The sequence below is a fragment of the Nicotiana attenuata genome, chromosome 7, assembly GCF_001879085.1.
Source record: "Nicotiana attenuata strain UT chromosome 7, NIATTr2, whole genome shotgun sequence".
Classification (NCBI taxonomy): Eukaryota; Viridiplantae; Streptophyta; class Magnoliopsida; order Solanales; family Solanaceae; genus Nicotiana; species Nicotiana attenuata.
In genome coordinates, this window is record NC_031995.1 from 108565859 (window position 1) to 108585479 (window position 19621).

Sequence of the window (19621 nt, forward strand, 5' to 3'; positions counted from 1 at the left end):
TGAACTTCTTGATTATGTTCATATAGTTTGCCGGTTAATCTCTATTTGTTCAATTACGTGTTTATTGTAGTTAATTGACTGGATACTCAATTAGCTGTGCCTATTTAGTGTGCATAACTCGGGAGAGAGTGCATATTTAGGTAATTGTTGAATAACACCACTCCCAAAGTATAAGAGGGATCTATAACTACGGGTTTAAAGGCGGGATTAGGGATAACGAAGTCTTGGGTGTGATCTAAAGTGAGCTGTAATAAACAAAGTCAGCTAGCGTAACTCGGGAGAGTGCGTCTAGTAAATTATCGCGATTACTCGGGAGAGATTTACGGTAAAAAGAGTGCTCATGATTGATAGAGATATTTTGGTGAATCTATATGAAACATAACCGGAAGGGATTCCATCAATAGGGGAAATCACTACCTTAGAACCTTCTCATTATTGTTTACAACCCAAGCATATTTAGTTTACAATTGTTTAGTTATTTATTTTCAATCTTAGTTAGTAGAAAAACCATCAACTATTGTTTACAATGTTTGGAGAAGTTGATTATAAAGAATTTAATGATTCCAACAAAGGTAATTGATAGGTTAATTCTCTGTGGGATTCGACTCCGGACTTGTAAACCGGATTATATTTGCAACGACCGCATTGTCCTTTTTATAAGGCATAGTTGGGCGTGATCAAATTTTGGCGCCGTTGCCGGGGAATTAACGGTGTTATCAATTACAATTGATGTAGCAGCTGAGAAAGATCAGTCCCAAGTGATTGGGAAGAAGAGACCCCCTGCACCCTTCCCCCAAAGGCTGGCTAAGTACAAAAAGGAGGAGCAATACAAGAAGTTCTTTGACATGCTGAAGCAAATCCAGGTAAATATACCATTGATTGAAGCTTTGAAGGAGATGCCTGGGTATGCAAAAATGATGAAGGACTTGATGTCCCGAAAGTTTGATTTTCAAGACTTGGCCACAGTTACTCTTACTCAGACCTGTAGTGCAGTGGTGACTAGACCAATTGCGGAAAAGCTGTCTGATCGAGGGAGCTTTACAATTCCATGCACTATTGGTAATTTTGCTTTTGCTAAGGCACTGTGTGATCTAGGGGCCAGCATCAATCTTATGCCCCTAGCAATTTATAAGAGGTTGGGCATTGGAAGAGCTAGACCCACCTCAATGTTGTTGCAGCTTGCTGACAGGACTGTGAAACGACCCTCTGGAATCCTAGATGATGTGCTGATTCAGGTAGGGAAATTTGTGTTCCCTGCACATTTTGTGATCCTAGACTGTAAGGTGGATGAAGAAATTTCCATAACTTTGGGAAGACCGTTCCTGGCCACGGGGAGAGCTTTAATTGATTGTGAGACTGGGAGCTCAAGATGAGACTAAACGATGAAGAAATAACATTCAATGTGCAGAAATCTATGAGGCGACCAAGTAAATTCTCCAATTGCTCTCTAATTGATGCCGTGGATGTGATTGTAGAGACTGATGATGAAAGGCTGACTATCAAGGACCCCCTTGCTGCATGTCTAATGAATTTGGATGAGGTAAATGGAGAGGATCTGGCGGAATGGGTGTTGGCGTTAGAGGGTAGAGGGTTCTGGGATAGACCCCTAGAGTTTGAGCCCTTGCACTTGGAAAATCGAGAAACTCCTCCAGCCAAGCCATCCATCGAAGAACCACCAAAGCTGGAATTAAAGCCATTGCCCGCCCATCTCAGGTATGAATTTCTTGGACCTAACTCCACATTACCTGTTATTATCTCATCTAGTTTGTTAGATGTGCAGGCTCAACAACTATTGCAGGTACTNTATTTTTCTAACATTACCTGCATATCAATCGTATGTTTTTGTAATATAAAATTACAATATAAAAAATATATCAAATAAATTAATATGGTCGTAGTCACCAAAAGTATATTATAACTCTATATTTTTAAGAAGTGGCATATAAGATAAAAGGAACTATATTGAAAACGGGAACAAAAAAATAACTGGAAAAAATAATAGGAAAAAGTAATTTCTTTCTCCTACTGGAAAAAGAAAGGAGAGGAGCATTCAAAGGTGTGATTTAAAGTTTACAAATATGATGCCTTCATGTTCATGCTATATATTATTTGGAATACCACGACTCAAATTTGATGATATAATTAAGTAATAATTATTTATGGCAAGGAAATAACATAGCATGCATATCTCTTGTATTTAGATAGTTAAATGGCAGAAATCTTTCATGCTAAAATAAGGGGTGAAAAAATGAATCCTAAATCTTACAAGAAGTTGTAAGTGAGCGAATGTTTCATGTAATCCGTTAAAATTTGATAACAAAAAGGAATAAAAGGACTTCAAAACCTAAAGGTAATGGAAAGAATCCTAAATATTAGGGAAGTAGTTAATTATCTATTTCTAAATATAAGAAAAATAATTAAATATTTATTCTCAGATATTAGAAAATATTAAATGACCGTTTCGTCTAATGTAAAACCAATTTTTTAAAGGATAAAAAAAGCGAACCACATTTCGCTAAGGACCTTCGTGCTTTTAATATATTTAAAAATAAAATGAATAAGTTGAGGTACGAACAAATTGGCGCCATCACCATAGCAAAATTTGAATAATAAAAATTGTGAATTTTTCACATGGTTATTTTTTTACAAAGATTTGGTGAAACGGTAATCATGTAAAGTTATTTTGTCATGAGTTTTAATTTTCTAATCAATGATCTTATAGAGAAATGAACAGACAAAATAGTTATCCAAGCTGATATATTAGTGTTGTGTTCCTAATAAAGAAAGAAAAAGATCCTACTTTGGGTCTCATCAGAACAAATAATAGACGACGACTTAGACAAACCAAATGATTCATACCCAATGGTGTTATCTTTCTTTCCCAAAAATATAGGGAGTATTAGAGATGAAAATTATTTAGTTTTTCAATTGTAAAGTGATTAAAATTTCGGCGCTTATTATTCACTTTTGTTGTTTCAGTTTTAGTTCCTCGACTAATATTGTTTACAAACCTTTGGTTAAATTCTTTCGTTTTTGTTCAAATTACACTGAACATAAGTCGTATATCATTGTGAATTGAACTCTGGAGAAATTGAGAAATTCCAGATTATGTTGCAGAATATAGCCCAAGTTTGAGTCTATTCACTCTGCTCTATGTTCATATATTTTTAACCATAAAATATATTTCTCGGTCAAAGTCTAAATTTATAAGAAAACGGGCTACTGATAACCAGATTTTACTTCACTCTCACAATGATATTTAAGAAAAATAATAAGAATGGTAGAGAAAATTGAGTAAAAGAAATAAGGAATAAATTGAAGGTCAATTCCTAAAATCAAGGTTGAAAACTTCGATAGAGCAGAGAAGTATGAATTTATTTCAATAGTACTTGGAATCTGTCCTTACAAATAAAATTACGTATCCTTATATAGGAGTGTACAATCATAACGGTTTTCTCACATAATTTAGGTTTATTATGGCCATTAATTGTAGATTGCCCATTACCACAGATAGTTGTAACTGGCGTATTTATTGCTATAAATACCTTATAACTGTTCCGATTCCCCTTCCTTATTTACTTCCGGTTCATGTATCTTCCCTTCTCTTTGATCCTTATTCATTCCGTCCTCGCCTCTTCTTTGACAACTGTCAGGCCCGGCTCTATTCTCTGTACTGTCTCGTGGGTGTTTCTTCCGTGCCTTCCTCTCTCAATTAATAGAATTAATTGAGAACGCCACTTGTCGCTATATCACTACTCTACGCGTTGTGCTTCGTCAACATACTAACATTCCACGTGTAATGTCCTTTTTTCCACCAATACAGATAGTCCCCCAACTTTCCGATTATTCTCTACTGAATATTCGGGAAGTGGACAGCTTTTATGGCGGGAATTCTCTGTCGCCGTTTTTCCAATATAATCATGTCTCCTTCAAAACCGATGCGACGTACATCACATCCATTTAATGCCCATGCCACGTGGCTTCTAGCGATTTGTTCTGCAGTTTCTCAGCGCTTTTTAGGGTTTTTCAGCGGCCGTGTCAGTCACGAAGTGACGGTTCTATTATGACACTTCATAATGACCAACTTTAACAATGATCGTGTCTCCTTATAAATACTCCATTCTTTTTTGATTTCTTGGAGTCTTTCTTCTTCAAGATCCATCACCTTATTCTTGCTTTGCATTTTTCTGCATCTTTTTTCTGTATTTCTTTGAATAATCATGTCTTCCCCAGATCCTCGTAAGGTTGTGATTGTTGATGAGTTTGTTCCTTCTAATGCTCCCACTAGAAGTAGGAGGGGTGGTAGGCTTCATAGTCTTGGTTCAATATCCAATCGTTGTTCCTCTTCTCAGAGTAGTGCTACTAATCCATCTTCTTCTACCTAGGGCTCCTTTAACCCCTAGATCTCCTTCTAGAAATAGAGACTCAGCTGATCCTGTGCGTGAACCACAATTGCAGAGATTATTCCTCAAGAATTTTCTTTTGTAACTAGTCGTGAAACCATAAGAAACCAAGTTTCTTCCATGGCCTCCTCAATCCTGCTGATCTTTACTCGAGTTTGATCACTACTGATCTTCTTTCCCTGTTTCGAAGAGAATAATACTGAAAATGGAGTTCTGAGCGAAAAGTTATGCGTATTTTACTAGATCAGTGCGCAGTATGCCAGCAGGATTCTTCGTTCTTTCTTAACTATCATCCGTTAATCCCCGACCACGATCCCGCTTTAATTCCTTTGGCTTTTACTCGGACTTCAAAGCTTCAAATCACTTGAATTCATTCCATAACATCTGCATAGCTCAGAATCACTCCTACAAGACATAAACACACAATTAGTGCAAAACACTAGCGATTAAAGCTCAAACTCAACTGAAGTGCAGTAAATTAGAATGTAATAATCGACTAAAACATGAGATTATGGCCTATCATCAGTAACATAAATGCTAAAAATGTAATTCTTTTTTCTCTTTCACATACCTCTCTTTACAAATTATTTCCACCATTGTCAACTTGGTAAAACGTGGAATTGTTCGGTTTGAAGACAAGTCATGCTGAAATTAGTTATACTGTAAGTCTGAAATTAGTTACGCTAAAATTATTTGTTATTGACTATGTGGTATGTTGCATTAATCCTGAGATTGTCAATTTTACTGCTTTATCCTGGGATACTATTCCACCATTTGGCAGGTATAAGTTATTCAAATACTATTTTTAATCCTAGGATAAGCTGAAATTAGGTATGCCGGAATTATTTTTATTGACTATTTGGTTATCAATCCCGAGATTGTCAATTTTACTGCTTTATCCTGGGATTACTATTCCATCCTCTGGCAGGTATAAGTTATTTAGGTACAATTTTTAATCCTGAAATAACTTATCCCAGAATTAGTAACCATAGAACGGACAAAACAATACTACATTTTTATTCGAGAATTATTTTTGTTTATCCATACCAAACGATCCCTCTTGCTCTAACCAACTATAATGGATTATGTCCGTCACAGAGAGGCATCTTAAAGCATGTACAAAAAAATTCACAAAAAATTTGTTGAAGATCTATCTATTATTAAAAAGAGAGAAGTTGCCATGATAATTTGCCAAGTGTCATGTGGAGAAATTGACATGTGTCATTCTTAGGACAAAATTAGTTGATATAGGTAATAATTAGTTACTTTATTTAAAATTTGATTTTAAAAAAGTAACTACTCCTTTAGGTGGTATTAAACGTGTAGAATAACTATAATTAAGGACAAATACAATTACCAAAATCCCTTTTTCTTCATTGAACAAACCGTGCTATTTGTAACCTCCCCAAGATCCTCAAATTCTCTCTCTGTAAACTCTTACAATAGAATACATAAGGCAAAGATTTCATCTTCCCAAATCAAGAAGGAAAAATTCCTTCAATGGTGGGATTTCGTAAAAGGATTCGATAAAATCCCAAAATCAAACCGAGTTTGGGTACATATTTCTGCAGAGATGTTCCTTGTCTTTTGCAAGATATTGTTTCATCACTATTCTAAAAAGTCCATAGTCTGTGCATATTCACATGACTTAGGCAAATCTCTTCACTTCTCTTTTCACTTTAGACCATCCTTTGTAGTTCAATGTATCTTCACGAGAAAAATTATATTTTTCTGTCAGTACATCGGAACTACAATTAATTTTTATTGTAGGGAAGCAGACATCTTGGATTATAGTATATAGAAGAACCAAGTTCAGATTCTGTGACGACCCAAATGGTCATCACCGGATTTCTCTCTTTTTCGTGCTTCCGAGGCCTTGAAAACCTCACCTTTAGTTGTCTCGATTTGCGTGCGCAGTCCGGGCACGTAGCCGGAAAGATTATATGTTAAATTCTGTGAAAAATTTCAAAATGTGGCTTTAAAATAAAGTTGACTTCGGTCAACATTTTTGGTAAACGGACCCGGACCCGTGATTTGACAGTCACGGAGGGTCCGTAGAAAAATATGGGACTCGGGCATATGCCGGTAATCGAAATCCGAGGTCTAGAACCCGAGGAAAAGAATTATTCTGTGAAATTATTTTTCTGGAATTATTAAGAAAAATGGAAATAAAAATTGATTAAAAGACTACGGTATCGGGCTCGTATTTTGGTTCTGACACCCGGAACAAGTCTTAAATATGTGTAAGCGCTTTCTGTAAAGTTTGGTCGAAATCGGACGTCATTTGACGTGTTTCGGACCTAAATATCTAAAGTTTGAAGTTTATGAAGTTAGAATGAAAAATGATGATTTTGGGGTTTGATTCAATGATTTTGATGTTATTTTGGCGGTTTGATCGCTCGAGTTAGTTCGTAGGATGTTATTGAGTTAGTGTGTGTGTTTGGTTAGGAGCCCCGAGGGCTCGGGAGTGATTTGGAGGTGGTTCGGGATGTTTTTGAACTTAGGAAAGTTGGCAGATTTTCTGCAATTTTTTCCCAGGTATTTTGTTCTTCGCGAACGCGGCCTCAGGCTCGCGTTCGCAGTGCTTTGTCGTTTCCCCCTCCACCGCGTTCGCGTCCTAACCCCCTCGCGTTCGCGTAGGCCTGCCCCTGGACACCCCCACCCCCCCCCCCCCCGTTTTCCTTCTTCGCGTTCGCATCTCCCCATCGCGAACGCGATGCCCCCAGTTCCTCTTCATCGCGAACGCGTCCCCTGTGTCGCGATCGCCTACGGTTAAATCCTTCAGTGATTTTTTTTAAAACAGAACAGTAGCGTACGGGATTTCTTCACTTTTTCTCACGAGCTCCCTTCTCCTTCAAGCCTTAGGACCCCATTGAAGCCTCCCTTCTTCAAGGTCACTTGGGTAAGTAATTCCCCACCTAATTCCTTCGTTTTTCTTCATTAATTAGTGAATTCCTAGGCCTAAAACATGAAATCAAAGGAGAAATTAGGGGTTTTGGGTAGAGTTAGGGTTTTGAGAATTTTGGGTGATTCAACCTCAATTTTGGGGTCGAATCTTAAAACAAATTGCATATTTGAACTCGTGGGGTTATGGGTGATTGGGTTTTGGTCCCAGCCTCGTGTTTGGACCATGTGGGCCCGGTGTCGAATTTTGGTATTTTTGGAAGAATGCTAGGAAATTCATATCTAGGCTATGGGATGTTGCCATTGAGTCTTTATTGATATTATTGAATTAATTATGCCTAGATATCATTATTTCGGAGTCGGATTGTAGAGGAAAGGCGATATTTGAGGATTGATTGCTATTCTTTGGACCGAGGTAAGTGCTTAATCTAACTTTGGCTTGAGGGAATAGGATTAGAGTGTTGTTTTCTAATTGCTAAATGTTGAGTACGGTGTATAGGCATGGTGACGAGTATCTATACACCGGTGTCTAGCATGACCGTGGGTCCTTGTATGTACTTATCCTGATATTATTATAACTCTTCCATGTTAAATATGAATTCTATGCAATGTGAAGAGTATGAGGACTAATTATGAATTGTAAATTCTTTGGAGCGTTGGCTCGAACGATAAAAAGACTATTGAGTAAGAAATGAAAGAATTAGAAAGAGATATGATTAATCCCTTGCCGGGATGGTTTGAGTATATTGATTATCTCCCTTGCCGGGATGTGAAAGTATTGTTGTTGCTCCCTTGCCGGGATTTAGATGTTAATTGTGTAATTCCCTTGCCGGAACATTTCTTATTATTTGTTTATCCCCTCGCCCCGTTTGGTTGTGATTACTGTTTGGGTGAGGAAGAGTGATAATGCACGAAGGGTCATTCCGTGCCATGTTTTGATTATATTTGCACGAAGGGTCATTCCGTGCCATGTTTTGATTATATTTGCACGAAGGGTCATTCCGTGCCATGTTTTGATTATAATTGCACGAAAGGTCATTCCGTGCCATGTTTTGATTATATTTGCACGAAGGGTCATTCCGTGCCATGATTTGAGAGTATGAGAGGGAAAGCACGAAGGTTGATGCCGTGCACTTTACTTGATTACTTTTGGTGAGGATGAGAGTAAAAACACGAAGGTTGATGCCGTGCAACTGTTGACTTTCCTGCTCTCATTAATTATTGTTATTGCCCTATTGCTTACTTAAATTGTTGACTTTATATCCGGACTGTATTTCCCCCCCATAGTATGCTCCCCTCCCTCTTAACTGTTTAATTTCTTTGTTCTTTCCTTTTATTGCATATATATATTGATCTGCACAGGTTGGTTTGGTTATCCTGTCTAGCCTCGTCACTACTTCGTCGGGGTTAGGCCAGGCACTTACCAGCACATGGGGTCGGATGTGCTGATGCTACACTTCTGTGCTCTTTTGCACAGATCACGGTACCGGAGCAGCTTTTGGACCGCAGCTTTTGGACCACAGCAGTAGGATATTGATCGGGAGCTGACTTCAGTCCAGGGACTTACGCGGTAGCCTAGCTGGCGTTCGCAGGCCGGAGTCCCTTTCTTTGTTATAGTTTGTTTTCCTTGTACCGAGACAAACATTGATGTATTTCTATTCAGACTTGTTTTTAGCACTCTTTAGTAGTTCGTGAGTTAGCGACACCAGTCTTGGGTAGAGAAATGTTAAACTTCCGCATCTTTGGGTTTTCAGTTATCTATGTTTTTAAAGACTTCCTCTTTTATTTAAATGACTCGTATTATTATTATTGTTGGGATGTTATCAGAAAAATATTTAAATGCTTGGCTTGCCTAGCTCCGATAGTAGGCGCCATCACGACCCCCGATGGTGAAAAATTCGGGTCGTGACAGATTCCCAGTAGATTTATACAGGTATTTTTCTAAACTCGGTTTCAAATTTATGGTATTTATGTTTTTTACAGTTTTAACCATCCCGCAATCTCGCACCACGATTTCAACTCCTACCACCAACTCTTCTGCGCTGGATTCTCAGTAACATAGTTTCACAGCTTTTTGGAATCAGTTTTCTACTTTTTTTCTCCCTTGTGCGCATAGCAACTAGGAAAGAGTGGTGTGATTTGTTATTCATGGACAATCCTTAAATTTTAGTATAGGATCCCAAAATCCTCACAAGCAATTTTGACGCTTGCCTGAATTGTGGACAGATAAATAAGTACAATAGAGAAAAAGCAACAAATTTTTTACTTCTTTCTTTTCTGTTCTTTGGTCGTGCAACCAACAAATTGACAAGAGGGGTTGCTCTGATGGTAAGCAACCTCCACTTCCAACCAAGAGTTTGTGAGTTCGAGTCTCCCCAAGAGCAAGGTGGGAAGTTCTTGGAAGGAAGGATGTCGAGGGTCTATTTGGAAATAGCCTCTCTACCCCAGGGTAGGGATAAGGTCTGCGTACACACTACCCTCCCCAGACCCCACTAAGTTGGATTATACTGGGTTGTTGTTATTGTTGTTGGTCGTGTATAATTTGTTCAAGAAATTAGAAATACACTACTAAGAATTGAGTTATAAAATCAAACCTTTCATCTGTGCATACTATAATTAATTATATTCTGATTTATGTTGTCTTCATAGAAAGTTGCACATTCTCGGGAATTTTAGTGATTTCTGATTTTTCTTCAGTTCTAGAATGATTATCTAATAAAATTTTAACATATAGAAAATTGTTTAGTATTACTTTTATAATTAGAGTTTGTCTCAATCATTAGCTAGAAGGAATTGTAAGTCCCTCATCTGAATAACGTGGTGTTTAATCCCTTTATGTTTACCAGGTGTTTTTACAACTTTTTGAAAAAAATATGCTCCAAAACCCCCATAAGTTAAAAATTAGGAAACAATCAATGTGCAATACTTCGTATAAAAAGTTCACCTTGCAATAAGTTATTACTTTGTTAGATTCAACAATTTTCAAGATGATTCACTTGATAGAAACTCATTAAAACAGATATAAGAAGCAAAACTGCAAGTCCACCATTCCTTCAAAATCTTCACTATCAACTCTACATAAACTATATTACAATGCAAATGAGTATACTGACATTGCTGCCTCTTTTTCTTGCTAAGATTTTGTTTCAAATATATTTTATATTTTGATTCAGATTGTACTAATGGAAACCACCTCACTCTCCGTCAGAGTCTTCATTTTTATTCACACTTCTTCTCTATTAACAGAGGATAATGAAGAAAGAATATTGTGTAATTGGATATATGCAGCAGGCATATCTATCGTGGACTGATTGATAGCGAGATGTAAGCCGCAAGGTCTAATGATGATAACTTGACTATCCCCTACCCTTTTATATTATGTTGTTTACGCTTTTAACATTAACATGATTTGATTTTTGGCCCAGGCCTTATGATAAGACTGCTATAAAGTGCAACGGAAGGGAGGCAACTACTAATTTTGAACCAAGTACATATGAAGGTGAACTAAGTTCCGAGACTAATAATTAAGGTAGAATATTAAGACTTTCCCATAAATTTTGACTACTTTTTTATTGTTTCCCCTTTTAAGTTATGTACTTATCATGTTTAACGATATATTTTTTAATCCGCGTGCGGCTGCCATCTCTAATCTATTGAACTAGAGAATAGCCCCATCTATTTTAGCTGATGACCAGCATTGAGCCATTGACATCACATGATAAATGGAAAACTCTTAATTCTGATGTGCATCATATGGTTTGACTAAATATGGTGGATTTATGGTGATTTCGTAACATGTTTTCCATTCATGTTTTTTTTTGAGTAATTGATTTATGAAATATCATGCAAAAAAACACTCACAATTTATATTTTAATCAATAAGCAAGATTTCTTAGTCACACATATTTTATGGATAAATCTTTTTCTACCACAATGAAAAGTAAACTACCCTATGAAAATCGAATGCTCACTAATCGGCCTCTTCTTTCGAATGGAGTGAATACCTGTATCATTCTCACATTTAAGATATACTCTTTGTCCAATGTGGTTGCACTATTTTAAATTATTGTCGAGTCGAAAATGTAACATTAATTGCCAAGTAAAAAATGGTTAATCGTCATGGTATGCCAAATATTTGAATAGGTTTGAGCTTTTATACAGATATTTAAGATTTGTTTGAATTAGTGATTGGAAATTGTCAATTTTTGTGTTAACTTATATTGTTCAAGCTTTTGATCGGCTCTTTACATATTCAGTTTTAACTCTTATATCCCACGTAGTTATTAGACATTCCCTCAAAATCACGTTAGTGTATAACATTTATTACTTTTGTTTATGATCAGTTTACAATGAGATGTTTAATTAAAAGTGGAATGGTCATATGGAAGGGTTGCAAAGGCTTATAAGATGCTGAAGAAAGGTCTGCAAAATGGTATCTCTCCAGATTTATTGACTTACACCATTCTCATATCTCGGAGCTGCAAGCTAGCAGATAACAGGCAAGTCTTTGCCTTTTTTAGTAAGATGGTCAAAGTTGGTATCAGCCCCGATATTCTTATATATACCACATTATTATTGCCTTCTGTTGGCAAAACAAAATAAAAGAGAGTGAAAGCTCTTTGATGATGCTATAATTTTATGTTTGATACCTACCAATTACCAAAGAGACTTTCAACCTTTGCAACCCTTCCCTTTTTACAACCTTTATCAAAAGATGGCTTTATGACGACCTATACAAATCCATAAGGTCATAAACATAGCAAGTTGCACAATCTGTTATATATGTATACAACAGGATATATCTTCTTTATATCATTACAACAACAAATATTTTTATTGGTCACACTCTAACATAATGTCCAATGCGTTTTGAACTAGAATGCACACCAAGAATGTTATATAAGATGGATGCAACGGAGTATATGTTGTCTATTTGTGGCCCTCTCAGATGGCTAATCTCCCCTGAAAAAAGGGAAAGCTTCTTCTACTTGACAAATGATAACAAATACATGATCAAAAGAATGAAAAAGGCAAAAATAAAGGTGAGATCTCTAACTTTCTCCATAATATATGTGTGCTTTATTGCAACGAAATAAGGTTCAAAGTTGTGGTACTTACCATCAATAGCGACTTTAGAATTTGGAGTTAGTTGGTTCTGCTCTTTATATATATGGCAATTTTCTTCTTTCACGTACATGATCCGAGAATCATTGTATGTGAAAGAATTCTAATCAAACGTTAACTTAGAGTTTTGCTTATGCGTTCAACTGAACGCACATTTTTTGGCTTATATCCTAATTTCAAATAACTCAAATTTATATTGAAATATCTTAGTAATGGAGAGAGTGAAAATAAATATTTTCATAGGTTATATTGCAATTCTTATAACATTTTTTGTGTTAGTTCTTCATAGTATGTTTTGCATTATAGTTGTACGTGGATTGGTATTTTGCTCTTTTAGGTGTACATATTGATTAATGATCGTCTTGTGAGAAGAATATTTTATGAAACTGAGCATAATCGATCGGTAGTTGATATGTGTGCAAGAAAGAAAAATGTTGGTGTTCAATGATGTTGATGTTCAACGCTGCGTTTCTATTTTAACTAAAAATATCAAGTGTTGTGATATAACAATGTTCTATACAACTATGTTAGCATTATTTGCATCGAATTTTCTTTTTGCTAATATATAGATTGAACATACTTCTAATTTCATCTCTGTCAACAAAGAGTTCAGGTAAATGTGGGATATTATTTTTTGATCTACTACCTGCTCATCTGTACTCAAGTTCACAATCTCTTTCTTAATCCGTTGTAGAATATAGTTTTCATTCTAAAATTATTTCGTTTTTCACTTTTGTTCTTTTTTTTTTTTACGCTTTGCTGAATCTTTTTTATTTTGTTTACTGTTAAATACATGGTTTTGATTTCCTTTATGTTGAACTGAATTTTTGCTTCAGAACTTACCGTTTTAAAAACTTTATAGAAGAAAATTTAATATCTTAAATTGTTCAACATATATTTTCTATATAAATATCAACAAAAGGATTAAAGCAAAGAAGGTTGTGATCAATTAAGTTACAATATTTATCTATCTGTCAAGTTGCTTCCTTTTATTAATGAACACAAAGAAGGTGAATAATGAACTATTATTCTATGTGACTTCGTTCCTTATATATTGTACTCAAACCTTGATGCTTAATTAAGTTACAATCTTTATCTATCTGTCAAGTTGCTTCCTTTTATTAGTGAACACAAAGAAGGTGAATAATGAACTATTATTCTATGTGACTTCGTTCCTTATATATTGTACTCAAAACTTGATGTTTAATTTTTGTTTTTTTATTTTTTTGTTTTTGTTGTTTATAGGCCTTGGAGAGCACCATACTTCTAAGTTAACTTCACAGCTACTGGGGAAATTCCTTAGAATAGTATTGTCATTTGGTCTTAAATCATACTTGGGTCACAATATTGGCCCCAATGGAATTTATCTATTTATTTTTTGTTTTAATTCTTTTGAATTCGATCGCTAAATTTAATCTGCAATATACATATGTTTCTATTATTTCTCTCCGCTTTTTTTTTCCTTTAAATTAAATTGATTCGCGCATCGCGCGGGTACGTATACTAGTTGAAAATTAATGAGGGAGAAAACAAAATAAAGAGTGAAAATAGGATAAAAACCAAAAGATCATGGAAATAACTACCATGGATAATGAACAACAGCAAAACCATGTTACTTATCCGCAAGGCCATGTTACTTTTTGGCCTCTGAAAAGGTTCTGTCAACACCATTAGAGCAATAAAAAATGCTTCCTCATAGATCTCACAATGGTGAATGTTGCAAAAACTAAGAAGACTTTCTGCAAAATGAATGGAGTGCAAGAAGCACACCCTGCATAAAACTAAACAATATAAGAGTAGGAAAAATATGAAGGAAAGATGCAATTTATATAGCACATTATTAGAAAGATGGGGGTTATGAATTAGAAAAGTCAAAATTTAAGATGCAATTTATAGCACAATAAATAATTGGGGGTTATTGTCACGACCCAACATTCCCTCCATTTGGGTATCGTGATGGCACCTAGTCTTAAGGACTAGGTAAGCCTAACATTTTTCGGAAAAACAAATAACAATAATTAACATCTAACATTCTTCTGAAACGAAATCTTTATACAAATAACATGTTCCCGAAATCCGGTAGTACAAGCCATAAGTTCTACAGAGTTTCGCTAAAACTTCTAAACACAACTGTATGGAAATAAGTACAACAGTGTGAATATAAAATAAAAAGGTGATTCCGAAGCCTGCGAACGCAGCAGCAGGTTTACCTTGAGTCTCCTCAGCACTGGCCCGCGCAACTACAAACGAATAATACCTGGGTCTGCACAAAAAAATATGCAGAAGAGTAGCATGAGCACAGCACAGCGATGCCCAGTAAGTATCAAGACTAACCTCAGTGGAGTAGCGACGAGGAACAGTCAAGACACCTACTAGTCCAATAAACTGTACAACTAAAAGCATAGGAACAACGGAACATGATGTATATATAAAGGCTACACGATATGGTAAATAATACAACAATCACAATATGAAAGAAAAATAGGAAGTGACAAAGGAAACACCGTAATTATGACATAGAAGAGCGAGCGAAATCACAAACCCAAAACTTAAATCACAAATACAGTAAAGGTAAGCAATAACTCAGAACCTACGACAATGTTCACATCAAGTCTTAGCCAACAGACTCCACAAAATACCGAACCTCGGACAACTTACAACTCACAGGTCCCAATACCTGAACCCTAACACTTGGCATCCTATGCCCCCATCACAACTCATGGTCACGCTGATAACTCACTTACTAACTAGAACTACTCTCACATATATGACAAGTAGACGAGGGTGTACATCTATACTCAGCAATATCAGGAGAACTTCATATCGAATGGGAGTGTTCAACTACGTGTATGCTTGTGCAAGTGCTTTAACATATTTCCTACCAGCTAATAAGCATAAGGAAAAGAACGGACGACACGTAAGATGTTTTCTCACAACTTCCACGAGATAAAACTCATACAGGTAAGCATACCACAACACAATATCAAACAACAAGAATGCCCCCAAGCCATCACAAATCATCACAATCAATCCCTGACGTAGCCCACCTTGTCTCGCCACGTGTGCAAATAATAACATAATAAGTGCCCGCCTTGTTTCGCCACATGTGCATCATAATGTTCCCACCTTGTCCATCGTTGTTTTTAACATTTAATTGTTGATTTTAGTTGGTAAATCTTGAAAACCCTCTTGGTTTAATTTGAAGATTTGAGGGTCGAGTTGATGTCGGATTTTTGTAAAATTGGTATGGTTAGACTCGTGGTTGAATGAGTTGTCGGATTTAGTAAGTTTTGTCGGAATTTGAGATGTGGGCCCCACGGGCGATTTTGAGTTAAATTTCGGATTTTTGTTGGAAAAATATTATTTTCATATGGAATTAATTCGTACGATTTATATTGAGTATATTGAATTATTATGACAAGATTTGAAGCTTCGGACAAATTCACGAGGCAAAGGCTTGTTGGAATTTTGAATTGGTTTCAAAGCGAGGTAAGTGTTTGGTCTAACCTTAGCTTGAGGGATTAGGAGTTGTGTCATAATTGTTATGTGTTATTTGTTGAGTACGACGTATAGGCATGGTGACGAGTATCTATACGTTGGTGTCAAGCATGCCCGTGAGTCTTATACTTTGATTAGTGTGACTCCTATTTGACTTAACTGAAGAGTTTTGCCTCTCCTATTGTCATGTTATATTTTCATAACTACTTGACTTGTATATTGTGGGATCGTTGCTACGTGTTAGTTTTCCCATTACTGAACTGTTCCCTGTATGCCAGTATTCTTTTCTGTGGTTATTCCTTTGAGCTGGTTCTACCATTTTCTCATGATTTACAGCCCCTGAGTTTATTTACTTGTCTTACCTTGTATTATTGTCATTTGTTGTTGTTATATGTATTGTGATGATGTTCGATCCTTCTGTTGTGATGTAACTGTTAATTCTGTTTGTTCGTTGTGTATTTATTTTGGGACTACGGATGTGTGATTGCGGTAGCTCCCCCTTGTTTGTTTTTAGATTCCCGGGAGATCCCCCTGCACATTTACTTTAGGACTACGGGTTAGATTCCCGGGAGATCCCCCTGCATATTTATATTTGGGGACTACAGGACGGTATCCTGGGAGATCCCCAGTTGTTATCTCTATGCTGAGATGTACTCCTTCCGTGATTATTTTGTCTCCGTTGTAATTGTTGTTATCAATTCAAGTGTTTTAATGGTTTAGATTCCTTTACGGTTGTGATCCTTTGTGTGAGAATTCATAGTGTTGACAATACCTCGCCCTATTTGTTTTATATATATTCAATACTTCAAATTTCAACAACTGTTACATTTTTAACTCAATTGATTTCTCAACTAAATTTTCCTTAAACCGTTTGCGATTGTACTTTACTTAAGAAGGAATTTTTACTAGGTTAATTTATCAAATCCCTTGGTAAAAGTAATAATTCATTCGATGTTGTATTCTAATTGAAATATGGTACTTTGTTTATTCAAATGATTTCTAAAAATAACTTTATCTCTTCGTGATGAGTTTCAAATGGGTTTAGAAGTTGTACTATACTTCTTATTAAGTAAATGAGGCTCCGTGAACATTCTTAAATTGTATTGGGTTATGGACCCTATGAACTGAGTAACCTGAGAACGTTGTTGCGCAATGTGAAACAGAAATCTGTGGGTACAAGGTGCCGGGGGAAATATATATTATTTATGATTATGNTGTAAAGATGCTTGTTTGTAAGAAAATATATTTGTAAAGATATTTATAGTTGTAAGGACTTGATTAATTGATTGCACTTGTATACATTATTCGTTGTAGCAATATTTATTGGTAGTTTTTGTTTGCCTGCGTTTTTATTATCACTGGATGATCATTGTTGCCATCATTGTTATCTGCTTCCTATTATTCTTGTACGCTATATTGCACATGTTTATTTGGTAGTCTGCTCCTAGCTTCGTCACTACTTCGCCGAGGTTAGGCTAGGCACTTACCAGCACATGGGGTCGGTTGTGCTGATACTACACTCTGTACTCTTTTGTACAGATCCCAGTGCTGTGGACTTCGGACCGCGGTGAGATTTGCTGTTTCTTGTTCATCAGGCGACCCGAGGTAGTCCTGCAGGCGTCCGCAGGCCTTGGCGTCTCCTTCTATCTACTATTCCTGTTTCCTTCATGTATTTCCAGAGACAATGCTGTATTTATTTCTTTCAGACCTTTATTTGTAGTACTCCTAGACAGTCTGTGAAGTTGTGATACCAGTCTTGGGTAGATTTGTTATGGATTGGTATTAGCAGCATTATTTAAAACTTTACAATGCAGCCTTCCGCTTATTCAATTCTGTTGTTATCTAATTGTTGGCTCTTAACTGTTGTCGGATTAAAAATGGAAACAAGGTAAATAGTTCAGTTGTTGGCTTGCCTAGCTTTCACTAGTAGGCGCCATCACGGCTCCCGAGGGCGGAAAAATTCGGGTCGTGACAATGTGGTATCATTTTTTCTTGAAGAAATGACGATGAATCATCCAAAAACAAGCGCAACATAGCCTAAACCTATCCGAAACTCACCCAAGCTCTCGGAGCTCTAAAACAAATATGCACGTAAGTCTAAAAATATCATAGGGACTTGCTCGTAATATCAAATCATCAAAATAAAATAAAAACTATGAATTTAACCTCAAAACTCATGATTTTCTAACTTTTCAACCGGACGTCCAAATCACGTCAAATCAATTCCGATTCTCACCAAATTTCACAGATAGGACTTAAATATCATAACAAATTTGTACCGGAATCCGGAACAAAAATACGGGCCCGATACCAACGAGTTCAAACATTAATTTATTTCTTTATTTCCTTAAAAACCAGCACAATAATTTTCTTCAAAAATTATTTTCTAATGCTAGGGACCTCGGAATTCAACTCCGGGCATACGCTCAAGTTTCATATTTTACCGCAGACCTCCCGGATCGTCGGAACACAGATCCTGGTCCATTTACCAAAAATATTGACCAAAGTCAACTAAAAACCAAATTTTAACTCTAGAAATTACTATTTTTCATATTTTCACATAAAAACTTTCCGGTTTCACGACCGTACTGCGCACACAAGTCGATACACATAATATGAAGCTGCTCGTTACCTTAAACTACCGAACCGGGCGCAATTGCTCAAAATGATCAGTCGGGTCATTACGTTTATAGACTTGAAAAGTCACAACCCTCAATCAAGAGATGTGAGTTATATCTATGGATATTTAAATTTAAAATAATATAAATGGTTAAAATAAAATAAAAAAGTCAAAAAAATAAGAAAAAAGATAAATAAGATTCCTACACTATGGGAGATGCCACATCATCTTGTCATTCCCCTCCTTTATATATATATATAGAGAGAGAGAGAGAGAGATTTATGTGAAAGAAAACAAACTCCGAAGAAAATACTACAAAATATCTGAAACAAACTCATGAATCATGGTTTAATCTATTTGATATCCAACACTAGGTACATACTACATAGTTAGAGAAATACCTTGATAGCAGATAAATACAGGGAAGAAAGACAACAGTGAAGAAACTGAAACTCAGCAACAATGACGGTAGAAACAACAGTAAATCAGCGATGAATCCATGTTAAAATAGCCAAAAAATCTCACTAAAATTAGTAATTTTTTATGTGTTCAACTGCTGATTTTTCTCTCAAGTTTTTGTGTGTTCAAGCAACTCTAAAAATGTGTGTAAAAGATTGTGTCTAAGTCTATTAAAGTGTGAGAGAAATGAGCTCCGAAATGCACGTTCAAGCCATGAGAAGACGCCGGAGATTCCAAGAGGCAGCTGTCCGACTCCGAAATGCACGTTTCTTTCGGGCATATTCTATTGTTTGACCAAAAAGTATTAATCTTTTTGTTAAACTAATTTATAAGAAAATAGAGGGTAAATCCTAGTCGAAGATAATTAACTCTAGATCAAAGCACATCGAATAGGAAAATAAGATATAGGCACGCTCATGACCTTTTAATACTTATGAAAGATACCAAATATAAATGACATGCTTATATTCATGATGTATTGTTCCGTAATGCAAGAATAAAGTTGGAAAAAAGGGAATGCCATTAGTAGTTGCGGGATTTATCTTTATTAACTCAAGAAAGATGATTACAAGGGTTTGTCGCCTAGATCTGCATTTCTCTTGTTTCTCTCCTG

General features: G+C 36.0%; 1 long non-coding RNA gene across 4 annotated transcripts; it reads left to right on the forward strand.

The window, feature by feature from the left end:
* On the forward strand, positions 9217 to 13872 carry LOC109229672. 4 transcript variants are annotated; one of them, XR_002068596.1, is made up of 5 exons: positions 9217 to 9240; positions 10554 to 10643; positions 10733 to 10836; positions 11651 to 12349; positions 13677 to 13872. It is a non-coding gene; the product is annotated as an uncharacterized LOC109229672 (long non-coding RNA). The 4 variants fall into 4 exon arrangements; XR_002068597.1 differs by having other exon boundaries at positions 10554 to 10631; XR_002068598.1 differs by lacking the exon at positions 10554 to 10643.